The following is a 13,497-nucleotide window of genomic DNA, read 5'->3' as shown; positions in this document are numbered from 1 at the left end:
GATAATATTAAAGTTAGGGACGTACATGGCTATGATTTTTCTCGTTTATTCTAGAGCCAGACTCTAACTGTATGGGAAGCAACTTATTAAAATACATACACACACACATATATATATATATATATATATATATATATATATATATATATATATATATATATATATATATATCTATATATACATGCACAGTTTTACAGGTTACGATTTACCATGGAACTACGTGACTCCAACAGCATTTGTCTCCTTTTCTTTTGATGTGAATTTTTCCTTCAAGTATTACGCAGCACTTTTGCTCTTGGTTTTAAACAACTATGTCCACTTAGACCGAGATGTGTGTATTTGTTTTTTGCAATAGATGGCACTGGTATCGTTGGTACTTGAAAATGTTTGGGTTTGTGTCTCCGATGTCAGGTAAAGTAAAATATTAGCTTTTCTTTGAACTTTACTACGGCTACAATGAACTAATTTTACGATCGATCATGTGCCATATTAAACAAACGAGCGATAAGTCTTACAGGTGTAGGTGCCTCTGCAGCATCATTACAAACACACACACACACACACACACACACATATATATATATATATATATATATATATATATATATATATATATATATATATATATATATATATATATATATTCGTGGCCTTCATGTTATGAGGGCCATGATAGTAGCACCACTAGAAAGAGGGAGCCGGTTTCCAATTCCCAGAAGCTGAACAATTCAGGGGCATTTCGTTTAAACCCACGGAGTCTCTGTTGACTTAAGCAAGGACTTTTGTATGTGGCTGTTATATGCCTATGTTGGATCGATCAGCAGATGCGGTTAGCCCGTCATCCAGAACAGCTACTAAGAAAATGGTATATATATATATATATATATATATATACATACATATATACAGACATATACTGTATATATACACATGTCCTTATCCAACCAACATGGGCATATGACAGCCATGATATATAGACGTGCATACATACATACATATACACACACAAACATATACATGCATGTATGTATGCATTTATATATCATGACTGTCATATGCCCATGTTACACGATAACAACATATAGCACCCTTCTCCAAAACAATTGATAAGAAAATTATTTATATATATATATATATATATATATATATATATATATATATATTTATATATATATATATATATCCAAAACAATTATATATATATATATATATATGTAATAAGTGTGTTTGTATGAATTTTTTCAACATATTTAATGTCATGCTTCTTGAGATACGCAATTGACTCCTTTAGTTAGTGTGGATGATTTGTCCAAGAGGAATGATTCCGCAGTGTGAATATTTGACTTGTTAAAGTACATAGTAAGTTGCGTAACTGCTCCTTAAAAGATACGTACACAGTGACTTCTTGAAGGCGTACAGCCGCCTCTTCAGGCGCTTCAGTTACATCCAGGTGCCTGTCTGAATTTCTCAGGGTGCAGAGGGCTTTTTATAATTGTATAAGTGATATTTTTAAGCTGCTAAGTGAAGTTTTGAAGGTAGGCCTTTGACCTTTTTGAGGCGTAGGACTTTTCAGAAGTATAACACGTACAGTTGACATTTTCAAAGCGCTTTGCTGACCTATTCATGTACTGTATGTAATTAACATTTTTAAGGTGGGTATCCGATCTTCTTGAGGTCTGTAAGCAACCTTTTAAGGTTCTCATGTGTCATAATATGTAGGATTGATTTCAGCATCTTTAAGTATTGTTGTGCCTTTCATCATTTACCAGTTACTGATTTGCACTTCATTGATGCATTCACTATTTGCAAACGTTGCATTTCGACCGTGGAACTTTGGTAATGAGGGAATGTATAGGGAGTATTGATTCCATTGTAAATTCTTTTTGTTTCATTGCTGGCTACATTGTTATCTCTGTCTCTCTCTCTCTCTCTCTCTTAGGGAATGTGACTGGTTTATACGCTACCAAGAAAAATATATAAATTTGAAATTATGCTGACATATCCCTTTTAAACTATTCTTCAAGTTTGCTTCCTCTCTCTCTCTCTCTCTCTCTCTCTCTCTCTCTCTCTCTCTCTCCAATGATTCTTTTTATAAACTCAAAAGATATATAAAATAAAAATTACTTTGTCATTCCTATTTTAGCCTTTTTTCTTTAAACTCTCTCTCTCTCTCTCTCTCTCTCTCTCTCTCTCTCTCTCTCTCTCTCTCTCTCTCTCTCTCCAATGATTCTTTTATACTGTCAAAAAAGATATATAAAATAAAAATTATTTTGTCATTCCTATTTTAGCCTTTTCTTAAATTTTACATCTCTCTCTCTCTCTCTCTCTCTCTCTCTCTCTCTCTCTCTCTCTCTCAACAATGTCGATTGATTAAAAACCTGATAAGGAATATTCATACAGTAAAAAGAACACAATGCTGCCTTAATTGAAGGCTAGAAAGTGTGGGTCAAGTCGAATCGTGAACCTGTAACATTGAACCCTTGAAGTCTAGTTTGGGATTTTAATATATATATATATATATATATATATATATATATATATATATATATATATATATATATATATATATATATATATATATATATATATATATATATATATATATATATATGTAGAGAGAGAGAGAGAGAGAGAGAGAGAGAGCTATAAGCCATTTCCGTTAGAAGAATGTTATTCCAGAAAAACTCAACGGTGTACATTGCCACATTCATCCATTTAGTACTGAAACAAGAGTGACTCATTGCGCAGAGAGCTTTGTATTGTAAACTTTTGAACATTTAATGGCATTCATAAGGCTAGTGTCTAAGGTTGTGGTATATATACACATATATATACAATTATATATAAATATATATAATTTATATATATGTGTGTGTGTGTATATATATATATATATATATATATATATATATATATATATATATATATATATATATATATATATATATATATATATATCAGTCATTTTACCCGCACTTTACACTACTGATATCTTGTTTGCAGATGTTCAAGACTAAACGAAATCGATCAGATTTTCGCGTACATAGAATGAAATAACCTGTGCGAGCATACAAGAGCACACACAGTGTTCCTCTACCATGGAACCCTCCCCCTTGTCCACAACCCACCACTAAACTTTACCTACTTCTGCCCCTAATTTGTGAAGCAGTTTGTAATATCAGATCAATCAATCCATCAACCCACCTTTTGTGTTTAGATATTTTTGATCGCCTTCGCATTTTGTCATTCTTCACATAATTTTCCTTCTTTTTTCGTTCTCTCTCTCTCTCTCTCTCTCTCTCTCTCTCTCTCTCTCTCTCTCTCTCTCTCTCTCGTTCTTCATTAGATGGGTGTGTAGAGCTCTCGGCTAGCACGCTGTTGACGCAGCGTTCGACTCTCCGACCGGCGAATGAAGGATGAATGGAATTTATTTCTGGTGATGGAAATTCATTTCTTGTCATAATGTGGTTCGGATTCCACAATAAGCTGTAGGTCCCGTTGCTAGGTAACCAATTGGTTCTTAGCCACGTAAAATAAATGTAATCCATCTGGCCAGCCCTAGGAGAGCTGTTAATCAGCTCAGTGGTCTGGTTAAACTAAGGTATACTTAACTCTCTCTCTCTCTCTCTCTCTCTCTCTCTCTCTCTCTCTCTCTCTCTCTCTCTCTCTCTCTCTCTCTCTTTTCCTTACCGCCGCCCTCCCCCCCTTCCTCTCATCCTTTCCTTTCAAATTCCCCCGACGCTCTGCCTCCTGACCTTCGCGCGGATTGGCTACTTTTTTCACCATAATGAGACGAAAAACTTTGTGCCTCCTGGAAAAATGGTCGCCGTCGCTAATTAAGTTTTATGCAAGGTGGATATTAACCCATCTTGCTGGAAGCTCTTTTTTTTTATTCTTTGCCTTTTCAAATTTTGATTGCAATATAAAAATATTGAATGAATGAATGAATGGTAAACACTTGTGTGGCATAAGCTGTGACCGTCGATGCCGAACGTAAAGAGAGATAGTGGAGTGAACTGTGAGATTACGGAAATTGCTAGTTTTTTTTGGTGAAGAGAAAGAGTTGATGCAGCATCGTATGTAATTCGTACGTGTATGGAGAGAGAGAGAGAGAGAGAGAGAGAGAGAGAACCTTGTTCAATTAACGTATGATCGTATACGTGTACCGCCTAATGAGAGAGAGAACGACAGGGGAGAGAGAGGAACACGTTTAAGTAACGAATGATTCAAATATGTTTATGACCTGATGAGAGAGAGAGAGAGAGAGAGAGTCATGTCCAATTTACGAACGATTTGTACACATTTTGGTGCAATAAGTTCCGAGAGGCAAGCCTGCATTCCTGAGATTCCTGAATTTTCCCAAAGAGGCAAATGCTCTCTCCACTCTCTGGGTTAAATCTTTGTTTCGGACAATACTCATTATATCAGATTGTACTTTCATGGAAGTATATGTACAACAAAGAATTATATAGTACAGAAAGGCATCTTACTGTTATATTTTTTTTTTACCTTGAATGAATTTTGCAGTTATTTTTACACTGAAGGTTTTTTCTGCTTTTTATATTTTGAATGAATTTTTCCATTATTTTATACTTGGAAATAATTTTTTTTGTGGTTTGTCACTTTGAAGGAATTTTGCTATAGTCACTTACTTTGAAAGTAGTTTGAAGGCAAACGAGCAAAAGGAGAGGAAAGACTAACCTCTAACCCCGACGGAAGCTATAGACCCGTCCATTGAAAGAGGGAATGATACAAGTGTAGAAAATGAAGAAAGGAAGCTGCCAGAGAATTGTATTGATGGTAAGGGAAATGAGGTCATCGAACTGAGACAGCTGGCGATTGATGCCCATGGAGCAAATGTGCGAAGAGGTGGTCTGACGGGTGACATTTTCCTATCTGGTATAGGATATAGACTTCTATAACACGACGGGACAGTGACTGAGGCAGTGCTTACAAAACCCGGGAGCTGTGACCTTGAGGCGGAATGAAAGTCGACCTAGGGAAGAGACCGAGAAGATCCAAGGACGAGTCAAGACAGAGTCGCTGATTAGACGAATTTCCTTTGATTAAGGACTGAATCAGAGAACTACTCTCAAGGGAATCAGAGAACTACTCTCAAGGGAATCAGAGAACTACTCCCGAGGAACTGAGAACACTTCTGTAAACACGACTGAAAAAGGCCAATATAAAGTTTAAATCCCCGAGAGGACGAAGAGATATACAAAACTGGAACAAAATGCCTATTTTATGACAAGAGGCTTCAGTGAAATGAACCGTGCAGTACGTCCAAGACAACTTTGAGTGATCTTGACATACTTATGCTGATGGAAGAAAGATGTTCAATTTCACTTTCATCTAACAGTATAGGAGATTAGGAAGGTTCTTATCGCGGCCTTTGGGAACCCTCCAAGTTCCCTAGAAGTTGCTGGGTGCAGGAAATATGTTGCGTGGCGGAGAGAGAGAGAGAGAGAGAGAGAGAGAGAGAGAGAGAGAGAGAGAGAGAGAGAGAGAGAGGAGCGAAGGTGAAAATTACAAGAAAAGAGAATCTGGTCACAAAATCGAAATTAGATTCCTTTACGGAGTTTATACTGACGGGACTTGTAGGAATACAAACCGCACACAATTTTTGAGACTTCCTTCTCGAAAATTTTTTTAAAATTTTTTGTTACCTTCTCAAATACAAGACATACCTGCAACAGGTATTTGTAAAACCTTTCAGGGTTGAATTGGATGTACTTTGCGACTTTTACATTCATTAAAATGCCCTACATACCTCTGGATTCTATAGTTATCATTTTATTGTAAGTAGAGGAGTTAGTAATTGTAGTCCTATCAGTATCTGAAGTACTGTTAGAGGTCTGTAACCCTGCAATTATTGTCATTTTTGTTATTATGATGACGCTTTTACTTTTGGGATATGATTATTAATATTAGCTTTTCGGGTTTGTTTTTAAAGATCATTGTACTAAAAATGTTCTATAAACAAACTGTGTGCTTATAATTTTCCGCAGCAACTGTTTTGTGTTTACGCTAGAATGCGTATGGACGTGGCGTGCTCTTTGGTATTCAACTCTTCCAATTATCACTCTCGGCTCTTCGTTAGCGCGTACTTTATCTCATATGTATTATTTTAATTGTTATGAAAATAGCTACGTGAACATTTATTATACTCTGTTATTCTCGAGTGATTTTGTTTAATCTGTGAAACTTTTTTTATTAGTTTTCACTGTTATTGTTTAGAATATATATATATATATATATATATATATATATATATATATATATATATATATATATGTATATATATATATATATATATATATATATATATATATGTATAGATTCTATAAATGTAAACTTTCATCGTTTCAGACTTACTTTATCTGATAAGAGTTCAGGAGGAGAGAGAGAGAGAGAGAGAGAGAGAATAGAGGAATGGGGCCGGGGAAATTATAACGCGATCATTTTTTTGATGACATAGCAGAAGTAGGAAGATAGGAAGCGAGTGTACGATTCTATGATTCTTTTGAGAATCGGACCCCGGCAAATCTACGCTAATCATAGATCACAGCTTCATTCCTGCGACCAAGTGCAGTAACGACAACGCAATCTGTGTTCCTGTTTTTGTAAGGAACATTCTTTCCCTTGGAGGGGAATGATGGTCGACGCAGGCTTAACCTGCTATTTTATTTTATCGGTTTTCTTTGCATTATTGTCATTAGTGGTGAATCAGCCACTTCCGGCCATTTTCAGCCAGGCGGCTGCAACAAGCATTTCTACAAGTAGCAAGGGAAGAGACTACACACACACACACACACACACGAAAAAAAAATATATATATATATATATATGTGTATATATATATATATATATATATATATATATATACACATTGTGTATCTATATCTATCTATCTATCTATCTATCTATATATATATATATATATATATATATATATATATATATATATATATATATATATATATATACACACATATATACATGTGCATACACACGCATACATAGAGGTGAGAACTCACCCATATTTTCTTCAAGATGTGAAGTTCAGTAAATGAGCGCATGCGCTATGCTTGGAGGAGCACATGAAAGATGTATGCCTAGAGCCACAAACGCAGAATATATTTGATTTATTTTAGAACATCGTAAATCATGTTACGTGTTATTACCTTGTAAATTGTTAAGGAGGTCTCTCCCAAATTGGAGGTGTTTACTTATTTTGTTTTATTCCGTTATGCTAAAGACACAGTACCCTCTTTTCCCCCTCTACCTGCCAAATTTTGGAATTAGCTGCCTTTGCAAACTTGTATCACTCAAGGTGTAGTCCATTACTGTCAGAGTTTAAAGCTTAGTATCTTTATATCTTTCAGTTTTTCCTTCAGGCCTGCACAATAAAGAAGGTTGTGGCCCCATCTTAAATGGAAATGTGTAAATATGATAAATTTTTAAGAATTTTTTGATGCTTGGTTCGCAAGTGTAAGGCTTGGAGAATACTGGTCATGTTCACCATAACTCTGGGCAAATGCAACGATCGACAGTATGAACTTTTCATTTACTGTCTCTCGAGTCCTCTGGAGTGTTTCACACTGAAACCATTGCATTGCAATATAAGAAGTTAAATGGGATTGAAAAAGAATGTCTTTATATTTAAGAATTCAAGGCTGCATGTGAAAAGGTATCCAAAATTTTGGAATATCTCAAACGTATATATATATATATATATATATATATATATATATATATATATATATATATATATATATATATATATATATATATATATATATAATATATATATATATATATATATATATATATATATATATATATATATATATATATATCTTTATACATATACAGTATATAATTCTAAAATTATCCTGAAACTTCGAACATTAAATTCATGTCAAAAATTTCACAAGACCCTTAATTTTTCAATATTGCATTAAGCTCAGATATTTTTTTCTGTTTCGTATGACAATAAGAACACGAGTTTAGTTTAGTTCTTACGTTTATCTTAAATGGGCAGTTGCAAGAACAATGAAGAAATCTTATTTGGTATCCGGGTTTGGATTTTATGCTCTGCTCTCTGTTTTTCCCTCTTTTTTCCTTATCAACATTGCGTTCTCTGGCGGCTCACAATTTCGGATTAATTGCGTTTTAGGCCAGATATAGATATTAACGCGTCTTGCATCATAATAATAATAATAATAATAATAATAATAATAATAACTGAGAAGCTGTAGTGAGGGACGTGTGTCTTTATTTTCTCATTCTTCGAGAGAATGGTCAAGTTAAGTATATCGTATTTTAACCAGACCACCGAACTGATTAACAACTCTCCTAGGGCGGGCCCGAAGGATTAGGTTTATTTTACGTGGCTAAGAACCAACTGGTTTCCTAACGACGGGACCTAAAGCTTATTGTGGAATCCGAACCACGTTATGACGAGAAATGAATTTCTATCACCAGATATAAATTCCTCTAATTCTTCATTGGCCGGTCGGAGAGTCGAACGCTGGGCCAACAGCGTGCTAGCCGAGAGCTCTACCCACCCCTCCTGAGAGAATGGTGCCGACTTAGGTGTCGCGTTTTGCGTAGATTATTATTATTATTATTATTATTATTATTATTATTATTATTATTATTATTGTTGTTGTTGTTGTCGTTGTTCTTGTTGTTGCGTTTTTTGACAATCCTTTTGACATCATAGGTAAACACAACAGGTCGTCAAAACCCAAAAATCAGTTAACGATCATCGAAATGAAGTTCTGACGACTTTGTCATTGCTGCGGACACACGTCGTGATTAGATGATTGCATCGAAGACATTTCATCCGTTATTCAAATACAGTTACCGTATAGGAAGTTAGCACCCGTCTTTATTAAGACCCTCTCTCTCTCTCTCTCTCTCTCATTGGAAACTTACGGTAAAGATATTCATGCAACCAACGGTACCTGTGAAGAATTCTCATCACGTGATAATAACCTTACTACGCGTTAATGTTGAATTTCCTTTACGGTTCTCCCTAATCGTATGAGCAACCAAGCATTATGTATGTGTATACAGTGTATATATATATATATACTGTATATATATATATATATATATATATATATATATATATATATATATATATATACTGTATATATATATATATATATATATATATATATATGTATGTATGTATTTATTTATACTATGATTTCAAAGTTGCTATTTCAACCTTTGCCATTTAATTGCTTTTACACATCGCTTCCGTTAATCGACTTAATTATACCAGTACATTACGATAATTGGTTTTAATAAGGCGATGGATTAGCTTAATTACCCTCAAAAGACGTGAACGTAATACCACACCTGAGGAAAAAATCCCGAGTCTGATCCTGTAATTAACTAATATTGTGTACGATAATCAACTCGAATTGCATCATTAACTAATAATACGAATGCTAACAAAGTTGAATTTTCTCCATGAAAACTCTCCTCACAAAAAAAAAAAACCGCGCAGAGACAATAATTACTGAATGAAGTTGTTAAGGAGTAATTATGTTTTCGAGGAGTCTGTCTAATTGGCCCGATATGTAATTAAGATAATCAGGCTTTAGATCGTCTCTTTTTCTTGTGCTCCTCAGAAGACTGAGGTCACTGGGTTGTGTGTGTCATTTTTTGAACAAAGGAAAAAAATAGCTAAACAAGAGGTTATCAGTAATTTATCTTCTTGATTAGCTTCGGAAAATTCTCCAGTTCACGGTCATTTGGTGTTTCCTCGTGTGCTTTTGAGCGCACACAAACGCACTTGATCAACTGTCCGTTTGCACGATGTTACTTTAGTGCATCTTAATTTTCGTGATTTGTATTTTCTAAGGAATGGGTGATATGTCGTAAATAGGAGAGAGAGAGAGAGAGAGAGAGAGAGAGAGAGAGAGAGAGAGAGAGAGAGAGAGAGAGAGAGAGAGAGAGCCAAACTACAAAATAGATACTGCTCCCTGTCCTCGAGTCTGTATAGAAGGCATTTATAACTATATATATATATATATATATATATATATATATATATATATATATATATATATATATATATATATATATATATTATATATATATATATATATATATATATATATATATATATATTTATTTATGTATTTACACATCTGTTAGAGAGAGAGAAGGGGGAGAGAGAGGGAATGAAGTAAACATTCCCAGTATCCAATCCTTGGGCTAAGCCAGCCTCTCTCATGACCTGACTACTAAACACCGGTGTTAAAAAAAAGGCTCTTAAAGGTTCTGCAGCATTGACGCCACCGCTGTGTTCGTGGGAACGGCCCGTCGCTGCCTTATTTGCCTAGTTGGAATTCTCGTTGTCTTTTTTTTACTTTTGTTATTCAGTTTTTCATTCCGAAAACCGCCACATTGAACTGTTTTTTTAATCTTGTATAATTAAGATTTTATAATCGTGCGTTCATTTTATCATTTCCAATTGAAAGCGCTTATTTTCCGTTCAAAACTTGTGTAAGTAACGTTGGGTACTTAAGGCAAGGAACTTGGAATTCGGATTTATTCTTTGTATTTGTTTCTTTTCCAATCCGACAAGGGAATTTGCTGTGTCTCTATAAACTGAAAAGATTGAAAGACAACACGCAAGCATATTTACATTCCGCGTTAATCTAAAAGACTACTTCTCAAATACCTTCCATCCTATAGGAAGCAGGCTTATCTCTTCCTTCAGACCTCCATAACAGTACTCAGTACTTCGTTTTCTCTGGTCTTTGTACCTGGGCTACATGCAGGCGTTGGATTGGCCGTTCCAAGTACCTTTACATTAAAATAAAACAATGTGTAAAATCAAGTCGCAGGTAACGTGGAGTGCTTTATGGCTGGGATGCGAGGGAATGTTGGCTTGGCGTACGTGCTACGGTACAACCCCTTTCCTTACGATAGTCGGCATATATTGAGAGAGAGAGAGAGAGAGAGAGAGAGAGAGAGAGAGAGAGAGAACCTCAAGTGGAAGGTCTGACAGTTATGAAAAAACATGGAATTTATATTCAAAGCAAGCAGAACATGCGTGTTGAAAGCCATAGAAATATACGTTCATCTTATGTATTTCGATTTATATTTGGTGATTGTTATTATTATCATTATTTATATTACATTTACTACTGCTACTGTTATCGCATCATGTACTTATATACACAGAGATGCGTTATTTTATTATTATTAATATTATTATTATTATATTTGTTTACTTTGACTTAAATAGTATATTCTTTGTTTATGAAACACTTTTTGTTGTTATTATAACTATCATTATTAATTCCTAATTCCTGCATTTACTGATAATTTTCTAGTAATAATTCGGCTACTTCTGTCATACTTCTACTTCTTTTACGAATGCTTCTGCTGTTGGACTTTTCTCAGTTCAGCTCATTCTCAGTTCAGCTCATTCTCAGTTCAGCTCATTCTCTCCCGGTTGTTGACATTGACCCGGTAGAACAAATGCCAGTGAGAGATAGGTTTAATGGTTACGTGATATCAACTCACTTCTCAGACGTATTACATTACATCATGTCGTTATGATGTTGTTACGTTAAATTGCAATACTCTGTTGGTGTTGTTATAAAACCACTTAAGAAAGCTGCGTTCTGTATAGGGAGTATCTTGCGGAACGTAAACTTGTTTTATGTTCATTTCAGGCGCTTCAATTTAGTGGAATAGTAAATGATGTATGCGTTTATACGTGTGTAATTTATACGTGTATATTCTCTCTCTCTCTCTCTCTCTCTCTCTCTAATATATATATATATATATATATATATATATATATATATATATATATATATATATATATATATATATATATATATATATATATATTTATATATGTATATATATACACACACACATATATATATTATATATATATACGAAGGAATACTGTTGCTCCTGATTTCCAGAGTTTACAAGAATGTTTATATTTACCGGAAGGCATTCTAACTTTCTATTCCTTAACTTTTTTTTCATTAAATTCTCCATTTGAGAACTTAATATCCGCAAAGGAAGTCAAGAACACATCCTGAAAGTTATGGATGCTAAGAGTTTACGAATTTAACGCGGGAAAAGTTACACCCAACCAGCCACCCGCCCACACACACACACACACACACACATTTATATATGTATGCATTTATGAGTAGCCTACATATATATAAATATACACCAATATATATATATATATATATATATATATATATATATATATATATATATATATATATATATATATATATATATATATATACAAATACAAACATATATTTTGTGCGTGAAGCAATTACTGTAACTTGTCTTAATGAATTCATATCGTTTTTAGTACATGTTTTATACATTCATAATGTTTATATGATAATAATTCTATGGTTTTTGTCCTTAGCTAACGTGTGGACATTCAGTCATGGATGTGGAACTGTATAGTGCGTTCAAAAGACTCAAGAACACTGAAAGGAATTATGGAAAATTATCGAATGATTACTTGATCTGTTTGAAAAAAATCTTTGCTAATGTGCTCTAATTTTCATATTTAGGGTACTTAAACTATTAGAGAACTATTGGAAATGGGAATGATGTGATTGACAGTTTATTTTGGCAAATTAAAAAAAAAAATCCAATAAAAAGTGAAAAATTCGAAAATTAGAAAATAAAAGATTACCCTGAAACACCCAGGAGTAGAAAACGAAAACCAAATATAGAAAATGAATACTGAAGTGCACTCATCAGAAACCATCAGACCCTGACGGTACAAAATATTAATTACCAGGACTCCGCGGCTGTTCTTGAATCCTTGACCATCAGTCGTACAGAAGATTATTGAAGCCAGTTTTCAGTATTTCTTCTTGTTTGCCTGACCAGTTTCTGGACCCTCCTATTTCCTTCAACCCCACCCCCTTCCCTCCTTTTGGCTGACAAGGGACTCCTCTTAGCGAATTAGATCCACTTGCACTTTATCTTCTCTGGGCATTTTTGTGGTAAAGTCTTTCGTCTTTACAACAAATTATTTATTTATAAGTTTTCTTTCTGGTCTTTTATAATAAAGCTGATATCCCTGTTGTCGGGCTACTCACAAATAGTTAAATTATTTTCCTCATATTTGTTTAAACGAGACTTCATTTGTTTTAAGGGAAAGAAAATAAAGACAAAATTAACCATATCATCAAATATAGATTCACTGTACAGGTAACTGCAGTCATGCATCTTATTTCTCTTACCGTAGAAATGTGAACTTTTTCAGTCAATGAATGCTTAGCCCGTGTTTAAAATAAGATTGCCATTTTCCATTGTTTCTTTGGTTATAAATTGACCAGGGTGGTCTGTAGCTCTTTCGCATTGACTGACCGAATTTCCAAAGATTGGATTTAGTCCTTTGCCTGTAGGAAAAGTCACTCGATTTTCCTTGAATATTTTCTAAGCTAAAATTAGTCC

The 13,497-nt window shown here is 34.1% G+C and overlaps 1 protein-coding gene across 13 annotated transcripts in view; it reads left to right on the top strand.

Annotated features, from left to right (window-relative positions):
• The window catches only part of LOC136856665 (rho GTPase-activating protein 45-like), a 596,905-nt gene that overhangs the window by 120,587 nt on the left and 462,821 nt on the right, over positions 1-13,497 (top strand). For 7 of the 13 annotated variants that reach the window (XR_010858450.1, XR_010858451.1, XR_010858449.1 and 4 more), the window contains exon 2: positions 12,603-13,497. This exon is cut by the window's right edge and continues 416 nt beyond it. The exons of 4 other annotated variants lie outside the window; for them this stretch is intronic. The gene's annotated coding sequence lies outside the window, so the exon portion shown is untranslated. Of the gene's footprint in view, positions 1-12,451 lie in introns of all 13 variants that reach the window. 2 more of the 13 variants (XM_067134702.1, XM_067134695.1) reach the window with 1 other exon arrangement.

This window comes from Macrobrachium rosenbergii, chromosome 36 (genome assembly GCF_040412425.1).
Source record: "Macrobrachium rosenbergii isolate ZJJX-2024 chromosome 36, ASM4041242v1, whole genome shotgun sequence".
Classification (NCBI taxonomy): Eukaryota; Metazoa; Arthropoda; class Malacostraca; order Decapoda; family Palaemonidae; genus Macrobrachium; species Macrobrachium rosenbergii.
This window is presented reverse-complemented; position numbering and strand designations above follow the sequence as displayed.